The sequence below is a fragment of the Salmo salar genome, chromosome 06 (genome assembly GCF_965601325.2).
Source record: "Salmo salar chromosome 06, fSalSal1, whole genome shotgun sequence".
Taxonomy (NCBI): Eukaryota; Metazoa; Chordata; class Actinopteri; order Salmoniformes; family Salmonidae; genus Salmo; species Salmo salar.
The window spans coordinates 13,729,073-13,745,215 of record NC_138296.1 but is presented as its reverse complement, the minus strand read 5'-3'; positions in this window follow the sequence as shown (position 1 = coordinate 13,745,215).

The following is a 16,143-nucleotide window of genomic DNA, read 5'->3' as shown; positions in this document are numbered from 1 at the left end:
GTTCTGGACTTGGGGCCTGAAGAGACCTTTGGTGGCATGTGTTGTGGGGTATGCATTAAGAATTCCCTTCACTGGAACTAAGGGGCCAAGCCAGAACCATAAAACAACGCTATGCATTGGGGCAGGTAGCGTTCTCCTGGCATCCGCCAAACCCAGATTTGTCCGTCGGCGGCAAGCCTTACACCACTCCAGCCGACACTTCGCATTGGTGATCTGAGGCTTGTGTGCAGCTGCTCAGCTCTGGAAACCCATTGCATTTAACTCCCGACGAACAGTTATTGTGCTGACATTGCGTTCAGGTGCAGTTTGGAACTCATTATGGAATGTTGGAACTGAGAACTAATGATTTTTATGCGCAACGTGCTTCAATACTCGGCGGTCCCATTCTGTGAGCCTGTGTGGTGTACCCATTCTCGATGGAGACATTGTTGCTCCTAGATGTTCTACTTCACAATAACAGCACTTACAGTTGACCGGGGAAGCTCTAGCAGGGCAGAAATTTGACAAACTGACTTGTTGGAAAGGTGGCATCCTATGACGGTGCCACGTTGAACATCACTGAGCTCTTCAGTAAGGCGATTCTACTGCCAATGTTTGTCTATGGAGATTGCATGGCTGTGTGCTCAATTTTATACACCTGTCAATAAAGGGTGTGGCTGAAATAGCCAAATTCAATCATTTGAAGGGGTGTCCACATACTTATGAATGCACTATATTTATACTCTGGACTAATATTGATATATACTGCTCAAAAAAATAAAGGGAACACTTAAACAACACAATGTAACTCCAAGTCAATCACACTTCTGTGAAATCAAACTGTCCACTTAGGAAGCAACACTGATTGACAATAAATTTCACATGCTGTTGTGCAAATGGAATAGACAACAGGTGGAAATTATAGGCAATAAGCAAGACACCCCTAAAAAAGGAGTGGTTCTGCAGGTGGTAACCACAGACCACTTCTCAGTTCCTATGCTTCCTGGCTGATGTTTTGGTCACTTTTGAATGCTGGCGGTGCTTTCACTCTAGTGGTAGCATGAGACGGAGTCTACAACCCACACAAGTGGCTCAGGTAGTGCAGCTCATCCAGGATGGCACATGAATGCGAGCTGTGGCAAGAAGGTTTGCTGTGTCTGTCAGCGTAGTGTCCAGAGCATGGAGGCGCTACCAGGAGACAGGCCAGTACATCAGGAGACATGGAGGAGGCCGTAGGAGGGCAACAACCCAGCAGCAGGACCGCTACCTCCGCCTTTGTGCAAGGAGGAGCAGGAGGAGCACAGCCAGAGCCCTGCAAAATGACCTTCAGCAGGCCACAAATGTGCATGTGTCTGCTCAAACGGTCAGAAACAGACTCCATGAGGGTGGTATGAGGGCCCGACGTCCACAGGTGGGGGTTGTGCTTACAGCCCAACACAGTGCAGGACGTTTGGCATTTGCCAGAGAACACCAAGATTGGCAAATTCGCCACTGGCGCCCTGTGCTCTTCACTGATGAAAGCAGGTTCACACTGAGCACGTGACAGAGTCTGGAGACGCCGTGGAGAACGTTCTGCTGCCTGCAACATCCTCCAGCATGACCGGTTTGGCGGTGGGTCAGTCATGGTGTGGGGTGGCATTTCTTTGGGGGGCCGCACAGCCCTCCATGTGCTCGCCAGAGGTAGCCTGACTGCCATTAGGTACCGAGATGAGATCCTCAGACCCCTTGTGAGACCATATGCTGGTGCGGTTGGCCCTGGCTTCCTCCTAATGCAAGGCAATGCTAGACCTCATGTGGCTGGAGTGTGTCATCAGTTCCTGCAAGAGGAAGGCATTGATGCTATGGACTGGCCCGCCCGTTCCCCAGACCTGAATCCAATTGAGCACATCTGGGACATCATGTCTCGCTCCATCCACCACAGACTGTCCAGGAGTTGGCGCATGCTTTAGTCCAAGTCTGGGAGGAGATCCCTCAGGAGACCATCCGCCACCTCATCAGGAGCATGCCCAGGCGTTGTAGGGAGGTCATACAGGCACGTGGAGGCCACACACACTACTGAGCGTCATTTTGACTTGTTTTAAGGACATTACATCAAAGTTGGATCAGCCTGTAGTGTGGTTTTCCACTTTAATTTTGAGTGTGACTCCAAATCCAGACCTCCATGGGTTGATAAATTGGATTTCCATTGATTATTTTTGTGTGATTTTGTTGTCAGCACATTCAACTATGTAAAGAAAAAAGTATTTAATAAGATTTATTTCTTTCATTCAGATCTAGGATGTGTTGTTTAAGTCTTCCCTTTATTTTTTTGAGCAGTGTATTTCTTAATTCCGTTCTTTAACTTTTAGATTTGTGTGAAACGTTATTGTTGTGAATTGTTAGATATTACTGCAATGTTGGAACTAGGAACACAAGCATTTCACTACACCCGCAATAAGATCTGCTGAGTATGCGTATGCGACCAATACAATCTGATTTTATTTGTTTTCTCAGCTAGTTTGAGTTGTGTCCTGTCTGACAGTGAAATATGGCTAGCTCTTACCATAGCTTGAACTATGGAGTAGCTAGCTAGCGTTTATGGTAGAAATTACAACATTGTTATTCAAATTACCTTTTTAAATTAGAATGTATTATTCAATTAGTACTTTCACACTGTGTTGGCCTGAGAAGAGCTTCTGAGGTTTAATGCTGGTAGTTGATTTACGATGCATTGGTGATAAGCCCTAAAGACTACATTCCATTGCATGATTAGTGTCTGTGTCTGTGTGCCTGCTGTTCTGCCAGGGCCAGGGGAACTCTTCCTCTAGTTTCTCTCTCCCACATCGCAAATGGACTTCATCTGTTGAAGGAAGGATCTAGTGTCCTATGTTATATTATAATTTCTGTATAAACAAGCAGTAAATGACTTCGAGACAGACATTTTACCGCCATCTAAATATTGCTGTCTGTTACTGTTTGTACCCTTGTATAATTTCACATATCTGTTCTTTGTCATGTGGACTCAGGAGGACTATACAAAGTTGTAACCTAACCCTGCTTATTTTGGGCTTTTAACTCTACACCACTGGGTGACCGTTAACGCTCCATTACTACAGTAATTATTAATAAAGTTTGATGGTTTTGTAGAAATATAAAAGCTTCTCCTTTGATTAGAATAATTACCATGACACGTTCCAAAAGTCCATTGCATGCATTGTAAGGTAGCAGCGTGACAATTTGGTTTAACTGATGTAGCTAGCTAACTATGTTTTGTGGAAACATGTAGGACTGCCGTTTCGACATGAACTAGCTATTGTTGTCAGCTGTTCTTGTCTGCTAGCTAACTAATGGCTGATAACAAACCTTCCATAAAAAAATACAGCTAGCTACATTTCTTTGTCTGTTCGTTAGCTAGCTACATAGGTTAGCTACTGGACTTTGGACAAGCAAACTAACGTTAGCTAATAGCAGCTGTATTGTTGCCCGGTTAAAAATAACTAGGGTTGCCAACTGTCCCCGTATTCCCAGGATGTCCCTTATATTGGGCTAAATTGGTTTGTCCCATACGGGATCTCCCTTGTCCTGTATATTCTCCAATCACAGTATAGCATAAACGCGCCAATTTCTGCAAAGTAATTTCTGTTGTTGTTCGGTTGGTTTGGCATATCAAGGAAATATGGATAAACCTGCAAAAAAATTAAAGACTGTGCAGCTACAACAAACAATGGGAAGCAAAAAAGACTTGGGTTAAGGCTGTTAGTGGTGACTCGACGAAAGCTTTCTGTACTTTATGCTGTCAGGGATTTTCAATTGGCCATGGAGGGGAGAATGACCTAACTCGGCATGCATCCACAGAAATGCACAAGAAGGCCACGCTAGCTTAAGGTGCTAGCAATATCGGTGCTTTCTTCGTGACATCTACTGCGGAAAATGTTTTGTTTCATGACTCAAATGTGAAGAAGATGCACTTGGGAAGAACAAAAGCTGAGATGATTACAATGAATGTTTTAGGACCAAAGGCTGCAGGATATTTTGGATGATCTGTCCCCGACCTTATGCGAGCCAGTGTATTTCTCAGTTGCCAGTGATTCAAACAAGGGAAATAGAAACATGTTTCCAGTGTGCGTGAGATATTTCTCTGTGTCTGATGGAGTGCAGTGCACGTTACTTGACTTTTATGAAGACAGTGATGAAACTGCAGATGGCATACATCGAGCTCTGATGAACTGTCTGGAAAAGCATGAACTGGAATTACATCACATCCTACGCAGCAGATAATGCCAATGTCAACTTTGGAAAACACCACTCCGTTTACCAGTTATTAAGCAGTGCCAACAATCTCATTCTGAAAGCTAATTGCCCAGCTCACATAGCTCATAATGCGTGCAAGTAAGCCTGCGATCAGCTGTCAGTGGATATTGAGACAATTGTGTTAAAGATCTACAGCCACTTCTCAGTATCTGCTTCCCTAGAGAGAAAATGCGTGCATTTTTTGCCTTTGTTGACATTTAGTGGCGTGAAATTCTGTGACATGTTCGCACAAGATGGCTCTAGATCTACAGCTGTAGATCGTCTCCTGCAAAGCTGGCCAGCTCTTACATCATACTTCAGGTCCCTTGGGGAGACCTGTCCTGTGGCACTGAAGAGTATTTTTGAGTATGAAGAAAAAACGGAAGCTGCTGAGATTTATCTGTGCTTTTTCCATAATGTGGGGTGTGTTTTTGACCAAGTCGTAAAAAATCTGGAGAAAACGACGCTCTGCATAACAGATGTTTACGAGGAAGTCCAAAAGTTCAAAATGAAGATGCTTCAGCGGAAACAGGACAGCTTTTTTGGAAACCAGATCAAGCAGCTGATAGACAAACAATTGTCAGCACAGAGGTCCAAGCAGCAACAGGACTTTGTGAAATTCTATGACAAGTGGTTTGATTTCTCACCAGAAAATGTAATGGTGAAACTGATAGGCCTCTATGAGGTGCTCCCCTTCACTGACCTGGAGCAGGTGGTGATTGCCCTCAAAATGACAGAGACAGTCAGTATGGACCAATTCTATGAAGAGGTTTGTGCTAGCCGGGAGGAAATACAGAAAGCCAGACAGGATACCACGAAATCCACCAGTGAGAAGTGGGTGGCAGTTTTCCAAAACCTAGGAAAAGCCAACATGATCAACACGTGTCGTGGAAATATTCAGTCATTAATATTTCTCAAATACCAGAGCCTGTGAGTTCAATTAGACTTTATTACAAAGTAATATAATCCGAGCTGGTTCATGAAGTAACTCCTTTCCAGCCTTGGCACACACTTTTTATACAGTTTTCATCCTTACGTCACACACAGTAACTCCTCTTTATGTTAATGATTAATCCCCTCTGGCATTTAGCCACCGTTATCTTTTTGCCTTGCACTAATTTTAGCTTGGTTTCACATTAAGGCATAGATTCCGTTGGTGGCGTAACCATAGCAACAGCAAACATTAGGCCATAGCAATGGTACAAAAATAAACAGACATGCCCACTCCCAAGACAGATGCATGTCTAATGGTGTCTAATGACCTAGATACGCATATAGAGAGCGCACCTATCCTGCTGACTACTATGAAATGTACAATGGGCACACATACTCTGGAAAATTCCCAATATATGTTCAGGATTGTCTCATTTGTCCTCAGTGTGCCAGGCTCACGTGCGCCGAATACAACAGGTGACCTTACAGTGAAATGCTTACTTACAGGCTCTAACCAACAGTGAAAAAAAAGGTATTAGGTGAACAATGGGTAAGTAAAGAAATAAAAACAACAGTTAAAAGTCTGAAAAACAACAGTAGCGAGGCTATATACAGGCACCGGTTGGTCGGGCTGATTGAGGTAGTATGTACATGTAGATATGGTTAAAGTGACTATCCATATATAATAAACAGAGAGTAGCAGTAGCGTAAAAGAGGGGTTGGTGGGTGGCGGGACACAATGCCGATAGCTCGGTTAGCCAATGTGCGGGGGCACTAGTTGGTCGGGCCAATTGAAGTAGTATGTACATGAATGTATAGTTAAAGTGACAATGCATATATGATAAACAGAGAGTAGCAGCAGCGTAAAAAGAGGGGTTGGGGGGGGGGGGGAGGGGACACAATGCAAATAGTCCGGGTAGCCATTTGATTACCTGTTCAGTAGTCTTATGGCTTGGGGGTAAAAACTGTTGAGAAGCCTTTTTGTCGTAGACTTGGCACTCCGGTACCGCTTGCCATGCGGTAGCAGAGAGAACAGTCTATGACTGGGGTGGCTGGGGTCTTTGACAATTTTTAGTGCCTTCCTCTGGCACCGTCAGGTGTAGAGGTCCTGGATAGCAGGCAGCTTAGCCCCAGTGATGTACTGGGCCATACGCACTACTCTCTGTAGTGCCTTGCGGTCGGAGGCCGAGCAATTGCCGTACCAGGCAATGATGCAACCAATCAGGATGCTCTCGATGTTGCAGCTATAGAACCTTTTGAGGATCTCAGGACCCATGCCAAATCTTTTTAGTTTCCTGAGAGGGGAATAAGCTTTGTCGTGCCATCTTCACAACTGTCTTGGTTTGTTTGGACCGTTCTAGTTTGTTGGTGATGTGGACACCAAGGAACTTGAAGCTCTCAACCTGCTCCACTCCAGCCCTGTCGATGAGAATGGGGGCGTGCTCGGTCCTCCTTTTCCTCTAGTCCACAATCATCTCCTTAGTCTTGGTTACATTGAGGGATAGGTGGTTATTTTGGCACCACCCGGCCAGGTCTCTGACCTCCTCCCTATAGGCTCATCTCGTCATTGTCGGTTATCAGGCCTACCACTGTTGTGTCGTCTGCAAACTTAATGATGGTGTTGGAGTCGTGCCTGGCCATGCAGTCGTGGGTGTACAGAGAGTACAGGAGGGGACTGGGCACGCACTCCTGGGGGGCTCCAGTGTTGAGGATCAGCGTGGCAGATGTGTTGCTACCTACCCTCACCACCTGGGGGCAGCCCGTCAGGAAGTCCAGGATCCAGTTGCAGAGGGAGGTGTTTAGTCCCAGGATCCTTAGCTTAGTGATGAGCTTTGAGGGTACTATGGTGTTGAACGCTGAGCTATAGTCAACAAATAGCATTCTCACATAGGTGTTCCTTTTGTCCAGGTGGGAAAGGGCAGTGTGGAGTGCAATAGAGATTGCATCATCTGTGGATCTGTTTGGGCGGTATGCAAATTGGAGTGGGTCTAGGGTTTCTGGGATAATGGGGTTGATGTGAGCCATTTCCAGCCTTTCAAAGCACTTCATGGCTACGGACATGAGTGCAACGGGTCTGTAGTCATTTAGGCAGGTTGACTTCGTGTTCTTGGGCACAGGGACTATGGTGGTCTGCTTGAAACATGTTGGTATTACAGACTCAATCATGTTGAAAATGTCAGTGAAGACACCTGCCAGTTGGTCAGCACATGTCCTGGTAATCCGTCTGGCCCCCGCAGCCTTGTGAATGTTGACCTGTTTAAAGGTCTTACTCACGTCGGCTACAGAGAACGTGATCACACAGTCATCCAGAACAGCTGATGCTCTCATGCATGCCTCAGTGTTGTTTGCCTCGAAGCGAGCACAGAAGTGATTTAGCCCATCTGGTAGGCTCGTGTCACTGGGCAACTCGCGTCTGTGCTTCCCTTTGTAGTCTGTAATAGTTTGCAAGCCCTGTCACATAAGACGAGCGTCGGAGCCGCTGTAGTACGATTCAATCTTAGCCTTGTATTGACGCTTTGCCTGTTTGATGGTTCGTCGCAGGGCATAGCAGGATTTCTTATAAGCTTCCGGGTTAGAGTCCCGCACCTTTAAAGTGGCAGCTCTACCCTTCAGCTCAGTGCGAATTATGCCTGTAATCCATGGCTCCTGGATGGGGTATGTACGAACAGTCACTGTGGTGACAACATCCTCGATGCACTTATTTATAAAGCCAGTGACTGATATGGTGTACTCCTCAATGCCATCGGAAGAATCCCGGAACATGCTCCCGTCTGTGAGAGCAAAACAGTCCTGTAGTTTAGCATCTGCTTCATCTGACCACTTTTTTATAGACCGAGTCACTGGTGCTTCCTGCTTTAATTTTTGCTTGTAAGCAGGAATCAGGAGGATAGCGTTGTGGTCGGATTTACCAAATGTTGGGCGAGGGAGAGCTTTGTACGCGTCTCTGTGTGTGGAGTACAGGTGATCTAGAATTTATTTTCCCTCTGGTTGCACATTTAACATGTTGATAGAAATTAGGTAGAACTGATTTAAGTTTCCCTGCATTAAAGTCTCTGGCCACTAGGAGCGCCGCCTCTGGGTGAGTGGTTTCCTGTTTGCTTATTTCCTTATACAGCTGACTGAGTGCGGTCTTAGTGCCAGCATCCGTCTGTGGTGGTAAATAAACAGCCACGAAAAGTATAGCTGAAAACTCTCTAGGCAAGTAGTGTGGTCTGCAATGTATCACAAGATAGTCTACTTCAGGCAAACAAAATCTAGAGACTTCCTTAGATTTCGTGCACCAGCTGTTTCCAAATATGCACAGACCGCCCCCCCCCCCTCGTCTTACCGGAGTGTGCTGTTCTATCTTGCCGGTGCAGCGTGTATCCCGCTAGCTGAATATCCATGTCCTCATTCAGCCACGATTCCGTGAAACATAGGATATTACAGTTTTTGATGTCACGTTGGTAGGATATTCGTGATCATACCTTGTCTAATTTATTGTCCAATGATTGCATGTTGGTGAGTAATATTGACGGTAATGGCAGCTTTCCCACTCGCCTTCTATGGATCTGAACGAGGCATCCCGCTCTGTGCCCTCTGTACCTGCATTTCTTCCTCTTGCAAATAACGGGGATGTTGGCCCTATCGGGTGTTTGGAGAATGTCCTGTGCGTCCTGCTTGTTGAAGAAGGAATCTTCGTCTAATCCGAGGTGAGTGATCGCTGTCCTGATATCCAGAAGCTCTTTTTTGCCGTAAGATACGGTTGTAGAAACATTATGTACAAAATAAGTTACAAATAACGCGAAAAAAACACATAATAGCACAATTGGTTGGACGCCCGTAAAACTGCTGCCATTTCTTCCAGCGCACATCATTGTTTCTTAATGGATGGAAATGTTCACGTGAGGTAGTGCTGGAATAGTGGAGGCAGCCCGTTTTCTGTGTGACTTGCGGTAAAACTAAACCAATAGTTATTTAGTAGTTCAAAAATGTCTGAAAAATGAACTGGCTTGACCATGCTGTAGGTCATGTAACTGTTTGTTACATGCAAAATGCTTTGTTTACTTCACAGGACAGATGTTGCTCTCCGGTTTTATGATTGAACAAAAGGTAGTTGTTGAATTTATTCTGCCACTGTCTTCATGTGTTGGCTGTGTGAAGGCAAATGAACTAACAGGTTATAGAGCAAACAAAGCAATTATCACAACACAGGTTGTAATTTGGCTCTTTTTTCTGCCTTCCAGGTGCTTTTACCCACACACCGCTACTGCAAGGTGTAGGCTTGGCCTCATTTCCCCATGGTTCTGACTTTGCCTACTCGTTACACATTCTCTTGTATCAATCTGAGGGCTTTAGGCTAGTAGGGTACTTTGCTGAATGACAAAATATCCCAAGTGTTTATTACCAACATTGTTAATTTTGTCCAGCTGGTTCATCCTTGGGAGCAGTTTCCAAACGCCTGAAGGTACCATGTTCATCTGTAGACACAATAGTATGCAAGTATAAACACCATGGGACCACACAGACATCATACCGCTCAGGAAGGAGACGCGTTCTGTCTCCTAGAGATGAACGTACTCTGGTGCGAAATGTGCAAATCAATCCCAGATTAACAGCAAAGGACCCTGTGACGATGCTGGAGGAAACAGGTACAAAAGTATCTATATCCACAGTAAAACGAGTCCTATATCGACTTAACCTGAAAGGCCACTCAGCAAGGAAGAAGCCACTGCTCCAAAACCGCCATAAAAAAGCTAGACTACGGTTTGAAACTGCACATGGGGACAAATATTGTACTTTTTGAAAAAATGTCCTCCGGTCTGATGAAACAAATATAGAACTGTTTGGCCATATTGACCATTGTTATGTTTGGAGGAAAAAGGTGGAGGCTTGCAAGCCGAAGAACACCATCCCAACAGTGAAGCACAGGCGTGGCAGCATCATGTTGTGGGGGTGCTTTGCTGCAGGAGGGACTGATGCACTTCACAAAATAGATGGCGTCATGAGGAAGGAAATTTAATTGGATATAATGAAGCAACATCTCAAGACATCAGTCAGGAAGTTAAAGCTTGGTCGCAAATGGGTCTTCCAAATGGACAATGACCCCAAGCATACTTCCAAAGTTGTGGCAAAATGGCTTAAGGACAACAAAATCAAGGTATTGGAGTGGCCATCACAAAGCCCTGACCTCAATCCTATAGAAAATTTGTTGGCAGAACTGAAAAAGCATGTGCGTGCAAGGAGGCCTACAAACCTGACTCAGTTACACCAGCTCTGTTAGGAGGTATGGGCCAAAGTTCACCCAACATATTGTGGGAAGCTTGTGGAAGGCTACCCGAAACATTTGACCCAAATTAAACAATTTAAAGGCAATGCTACCAAATACTAATTGAGTGTATGTAAACTTCTGACCCACTGGGAATGTGATGAAAGAAATAAAAGCTGAAATAAATCATTCTGACATTTCACATTAAAATAAAGTAGTGATCCTAACTGACCTAAAACAGGGATTTTTTTACTTGGATTAAATGTCAGGAATTGTGAGAAACTGAGTTGAAATCTATTTGGCTAAGGTTTATGTAAACTTCCGACTTCAACTGTGTATGTGTATGTATACGTTTTGAGGAAAGCTAAGTAATATGGTATCTGAAATATATTGAACCTTCAATTAAACCTGAAATAAGTCCACTTCTCTTCGCTCTATCAACTTAACTTGCACATCGTTTTTTTGTTTGTTACATGTACAAGGGGGACGACGTATAATGCTTCCATGCAACGGTCTTTTTCAGCTCACAAGCCAGGCAGCACCCAATTTCATTGCTGTTTGCAGCAACTTTTTCTCCTGCAATTTTTTTTTTGCTACTTTCCCGGTGTGCTCTACTGAACACAACCCAGTTCTTCATATGGTCACGGTGTGCTCTACTGAACACAACCCAGTTCTTCATATGGTCACGGTGTGCTCTACTGAACCCAACCCAGTTCTTCATCCTTTGTTTCTGACATGCATAGAAGTAGTTAGTACACAACATTTCAACATTTCTTGTGTCCAGCTGTTTTATTTCATACAAGGTCATGAATGTGTACAAAGGTAATTTTTGTACAATACAGAAACAGAGTGAGAAAATATAAAACCGTATAAAATGTATTTGAAACCCTTCTGGTGTGCCTAGCCAGTGGTTTACCTGTTCTCAAACAGTGGTCTAATGTTGGATCAAACCAGTGGTATCTATTGAGACTCCGATTCTTACACTCATATCAGTTTCTCTCTCTCATACCTCCACACTAACCTGCGTGACCACTGTCCTTTCTCTGACCCCTATTAAAGACAATCATTAAGTGTTCAAAATGGCATCCTATTCCCTACATAGTGCCCAGATTGGCTCTGACTAATAGTAGCGCACTAAAGGGAACAGGGTGTGATTTCAGATAGGTCTACAGTGTATAATACTGAGTCAGCATGATCACACTATGACAATAACATTCTATTTGTTATTCTGAGGTGGGAAACTAAATCTGAACGTCAAATCATATCAGCTATTATTTCTGCTGTAGCTAGCTAACATCTTAATATAAAGTTATAATTCTCACTTTAAAAAGAAGAAAATGTAGAAGGGAATTCATAGCATTTCTCTATTTGTATTCTACCATTAGAGTATGTAGTAGTACAGTAGTAGTTTAACATATTCAAGTAACACAAACATTTTGTTTACAGTATAATTACTTAGCAGACTGATCAAACATTTTCGAAAAATCTAAATCAAAGAAAACAACATTTGTGACATTCTGAAGAACAATATAACAAACAATATCGAGATAAAAGTGATCTATGTTCCCATTGCTTATAGCAGTGTTTTAGGATGATGATTTAACCTGAAGCTGCATAGGAAACGACAGACAGACAGACAGACAGACAGACAGACAGACAGACAGACAGACAGACAGACAGACAGACAGACAGACAGACAGACAGACAGACAGACAGACAGACAGACAGACAGACAGACAGACAGACAGACAGACAGACAGACAGACAGACAGACAGACAGACAGACAGACAGACAGACAGACAGACAGACAGACAGACAGACAGACAGACAGACAGACAGACAGACAGACAGACAGACAGACAGACAGACAGACAGACAGACAGACAGACAGACAGACAGACAGACAGACAGACAGACAGACAGACAGACAGACAGACAGACAGACAGACAGACAGACAGACAGACAGACAGACAGACAGACAGACAGACAGACAGACAGACAGACAGACAGACAGACAGACAGACAGACAGACAGACAGACAGACAGACAGACAGACAGAAGGCACAGTTCCCATGTTACTGGGCATACTGTATCATGACTCATAGACAATATGGTGTGTTGTTTATGATGGTCTATGGCCTGTACAGAAGCATTAGCTAATGTTTGCAGTTATGTTTGATCACATTCATTGTACATCACTATCCATTTCCATGAGCTGCTAAATGACCCCTGCCTTAGCTTGAGGACACATTGCTGTAAGGTACCTCATTTCACTGCAAAGAAGATCGGTATGGACTGAACAAGGAAGAGTTTGTGATATGCGTATCTGACCGGGTTTCTGCAAGCCTTCCTTCAATGCTCTACTATGCTCATACTGTAAATTAGTAGTCTATCTATAGGATGTACAGTGTTGTATCAAAGAATACTGAGGTCTATTATGGAAAAACATGATTTGTACAAATTAAAACAAATGGATTGGTCTAACAAACTTCGACACCTTTTTAACTGCAAGAAGACATGAACTATCTACAGTGCCTTGCTAAAGTATTCATACCCCTTGGATTTCTTCACATTTTATTGTGTTACAAAGTGGGATTAAAATGTATATAATAGTATTTTTTTGTCAACGATCGACTCAAACTACGCCAATGTCAAAGTGGAAGATTTTTATATTTTTTTGAAGATTGATAAAAATAGATAACTAAAATATAGCCCCTTTGTTCAGGCAAGCCTAAATTAGTTTGGCTTAACAAATAACAAAAGTTGGCGCCGGAGCAAATGGCACCGGAGCAGAAGGCAGACGTTTTACGTGCCCCCAACCGATTGTTTTTTTGTTTTATCTGCGTTGTTTGTAACTTATTGTTTTACTATTTTTATACATAATGTTGCCGTTAACGTCTCTTATGACCGAAAATGACTTCTAGACATCAGGACTGCGATTACTCACCACGGACTAGCAGAATCCTTTTTCTTCTTTCACGACTCTGACGAGCCCGAGGAGGAGGATATACGGCTCCCTCAGGAACAGGCCCCAACCCCAGTGATCTGCGTGAAGAGGAGGTGGAGATAGAGAGACCGGAGGGCAGGCTGCCTTCTGAGGAGTAGGCGGCGATCGAATAAACCCCCACTCCCCGCAATTCTGCTCGCAAACATGCAATCTTAGGACAATAAAATGGACGAGTTATTGGGAAGATTAACCTCTTGGCGTTCCCCTAGGATAGCGATTTTTGAAAAAAATGTGTTCCCATTTTAAATGGCCTACTACTCAAACTCAGAAGCTAGGATATGCATATAATTAATACTTGTGGATAGAAAACACCCTAAAGTTTCTAAAACTGTTTGAATGGTCTGTGACTTTATCGAACAAAAGAATGCATGTATTGTGTAACATGATGTCCTTGGTGTGTCATCTGATGAAAATTGTCAAAGGTTAGTGCTGCATTTAGCTGTTTTTTGGTTATTTGTGATGCATGTGGTTGGTCGGAAAATGGCTATGTGGCTACTTTTACGATATACTCCTCTAACATAATCTAATGTTTTGCTTTTGCTGTAAAGCCTTTTTGAAATCGGACAACGTGGTTCGATTCAGGAGAGGTGTATCTATAAAACGATATAATTTGAAAAAAAAATTGAAAAAAATAATGTCTTAAATTTTGTTATGCTAATAAGGATATGATTTTTCGCTGGATGTCGAGGCCGCACAGGGGTTAAACTACCAACGAGACATTAAAAACTGTAGCATCATAAGCTTCACGGAGTCGTTGCTGAATGACGACAATATCAACATACAGCTGGCTGGTTATACAATGTGCCGGCAGGATAGAACAGCGGCATCTGGTAAGACAAGGAGCGGCGGTCTATGTATTTTTGTAAACAACAGCTGGTGCACGATATCTAAGGAAGTCTCGAGCCATTGCTCGTCTGAGGTAGAGTTTCTCATGATAAGTTGCAGACCACATTACCTACCGAGAGAGTTCTCATCCATATTGTTTGTAGCTGTTTACATATCACCACAGTCAGAGGCTGGCACCAAGATAGCATTGAATGAGCTGTGTTCCGCCATAAGCAAACAAGAAAACGCTCACCCAGAGGCGGCGCTCCAAGTTGCCGGGGACTTTAATGCAGGGAAACTTAAATGAGTTTTACCTAATTTCTATCAAGATGTTAAATGTGCAACCAGAGGGAAAAGAACTCTGGACCACCTATACTCCACACACAGAGATGCATATAAAGCTCTCCCTCGCCCTCCATTTGGCAAATCTGACCATAATTCTATCCTCCTGATTCCTGCTTACAAGCAAAACTTAAAGCAGGAAGCACCAGTGACTAGATCAATAAAAAAGTGGTCAGATGAAGCAGATGCTAAGCTACAGGACTGTTTTGCTAGCATAGACTGGAATATGTTCCGGGATTCCTCCAATAGCATTGATGAGAAGACCACATCTGTCATTGGCTTCATCAATAAGTGCATCGATGACGTCATCCCCACAGTGACCGTACGTACATACCCCAACCAGAAACCATGGATTGCAGGCAGCATCCGCACTGAGCTAAAGGCTAGAGCTGCCGCCTTCAAGGAGCGGGACTCTAACCCGGAAGCTTATAAGAAATCCTGCTATGCCCTCCGACGAGCCATCAAACAGGCAACACGTCAATACAGGACTAAGATCGTGTTGTACTACACCGGCTCTGATGCTCGTCGGATGTGGCAGGGCCTGCAAACCATTACAGACTACAAAGGGAAGCACAGCCCAGAGCTGTGCTTCGAGGCAAATAACACTGAAACATGCATGAGAGCACCAGCTGTACCGGAAGACTGTGTGATCACGTTCTCCGCAGCCAATGTGAGTAAGACCTTTAGACAGGTCAACATTCACAAGGCCGCAGGACCCAACGGATTACCAGGACGTGTACTGCGAACATGCGCTGACCAACTAGCAAGTGTCTTCACTGATATTTTCAACCTCTCCCTGTCCGAGTCTGTAATACCAACATGTTTTAAGCAGACCACCATAGTGCCGGTGCCCAGGAACAGTAAGGTAACCTGCCTAAATGACTACCGACCCGTAGCACTCGAGTCTGTAGCTATGAAGTGTTTTGAAAGGCTAGTCATGGCTCACATCAACACCATCATCCCAGAAACCCTAGACCCACTCCAATTTGCATACCGCCCCAAAAAATCCACAAAAATCCACAGATGCTGCAGTCTCTATTGCACTCCACACTGCCCTTTCCCACCTGGACAGAAGGAACACCTATGTGTTGAGCTGTAGTCAATGCTATTCATTGACTACAGCTCAGCGTTCAACACCATAGTGCCCTTAAAGCCTACAGCCTATAGGGAGGAGGTCAGAGACCTGGCCATGTGGTGCAAGGACAACAACCTCTCCCTCAACGTGATCAAGACAAAGGAGATGATTGTGGTCTACAGGAAAAAGAGGACCGAGCATGCCCCCATTCTCATTGACGGGGCTGCAGTGGAGCAGGTTGAGAGCTTCAAGTTCCTTGGTGTCCACCTCACCAACAAACTAACATGGTCCAAGCATACCATGACAGTCGTGAAGCATGCACGACAAAACCTATTGCCCCTCAGGAGACTGAAAATATTTGGCATGGGTCCTCAGATCCTCAAAAGGTTCTACAGCTGCACCATCGAGAGCATCCTGACTGGTTGCATCACTGCCTGGTATGGCAATTGCTCGGCCTCCGACC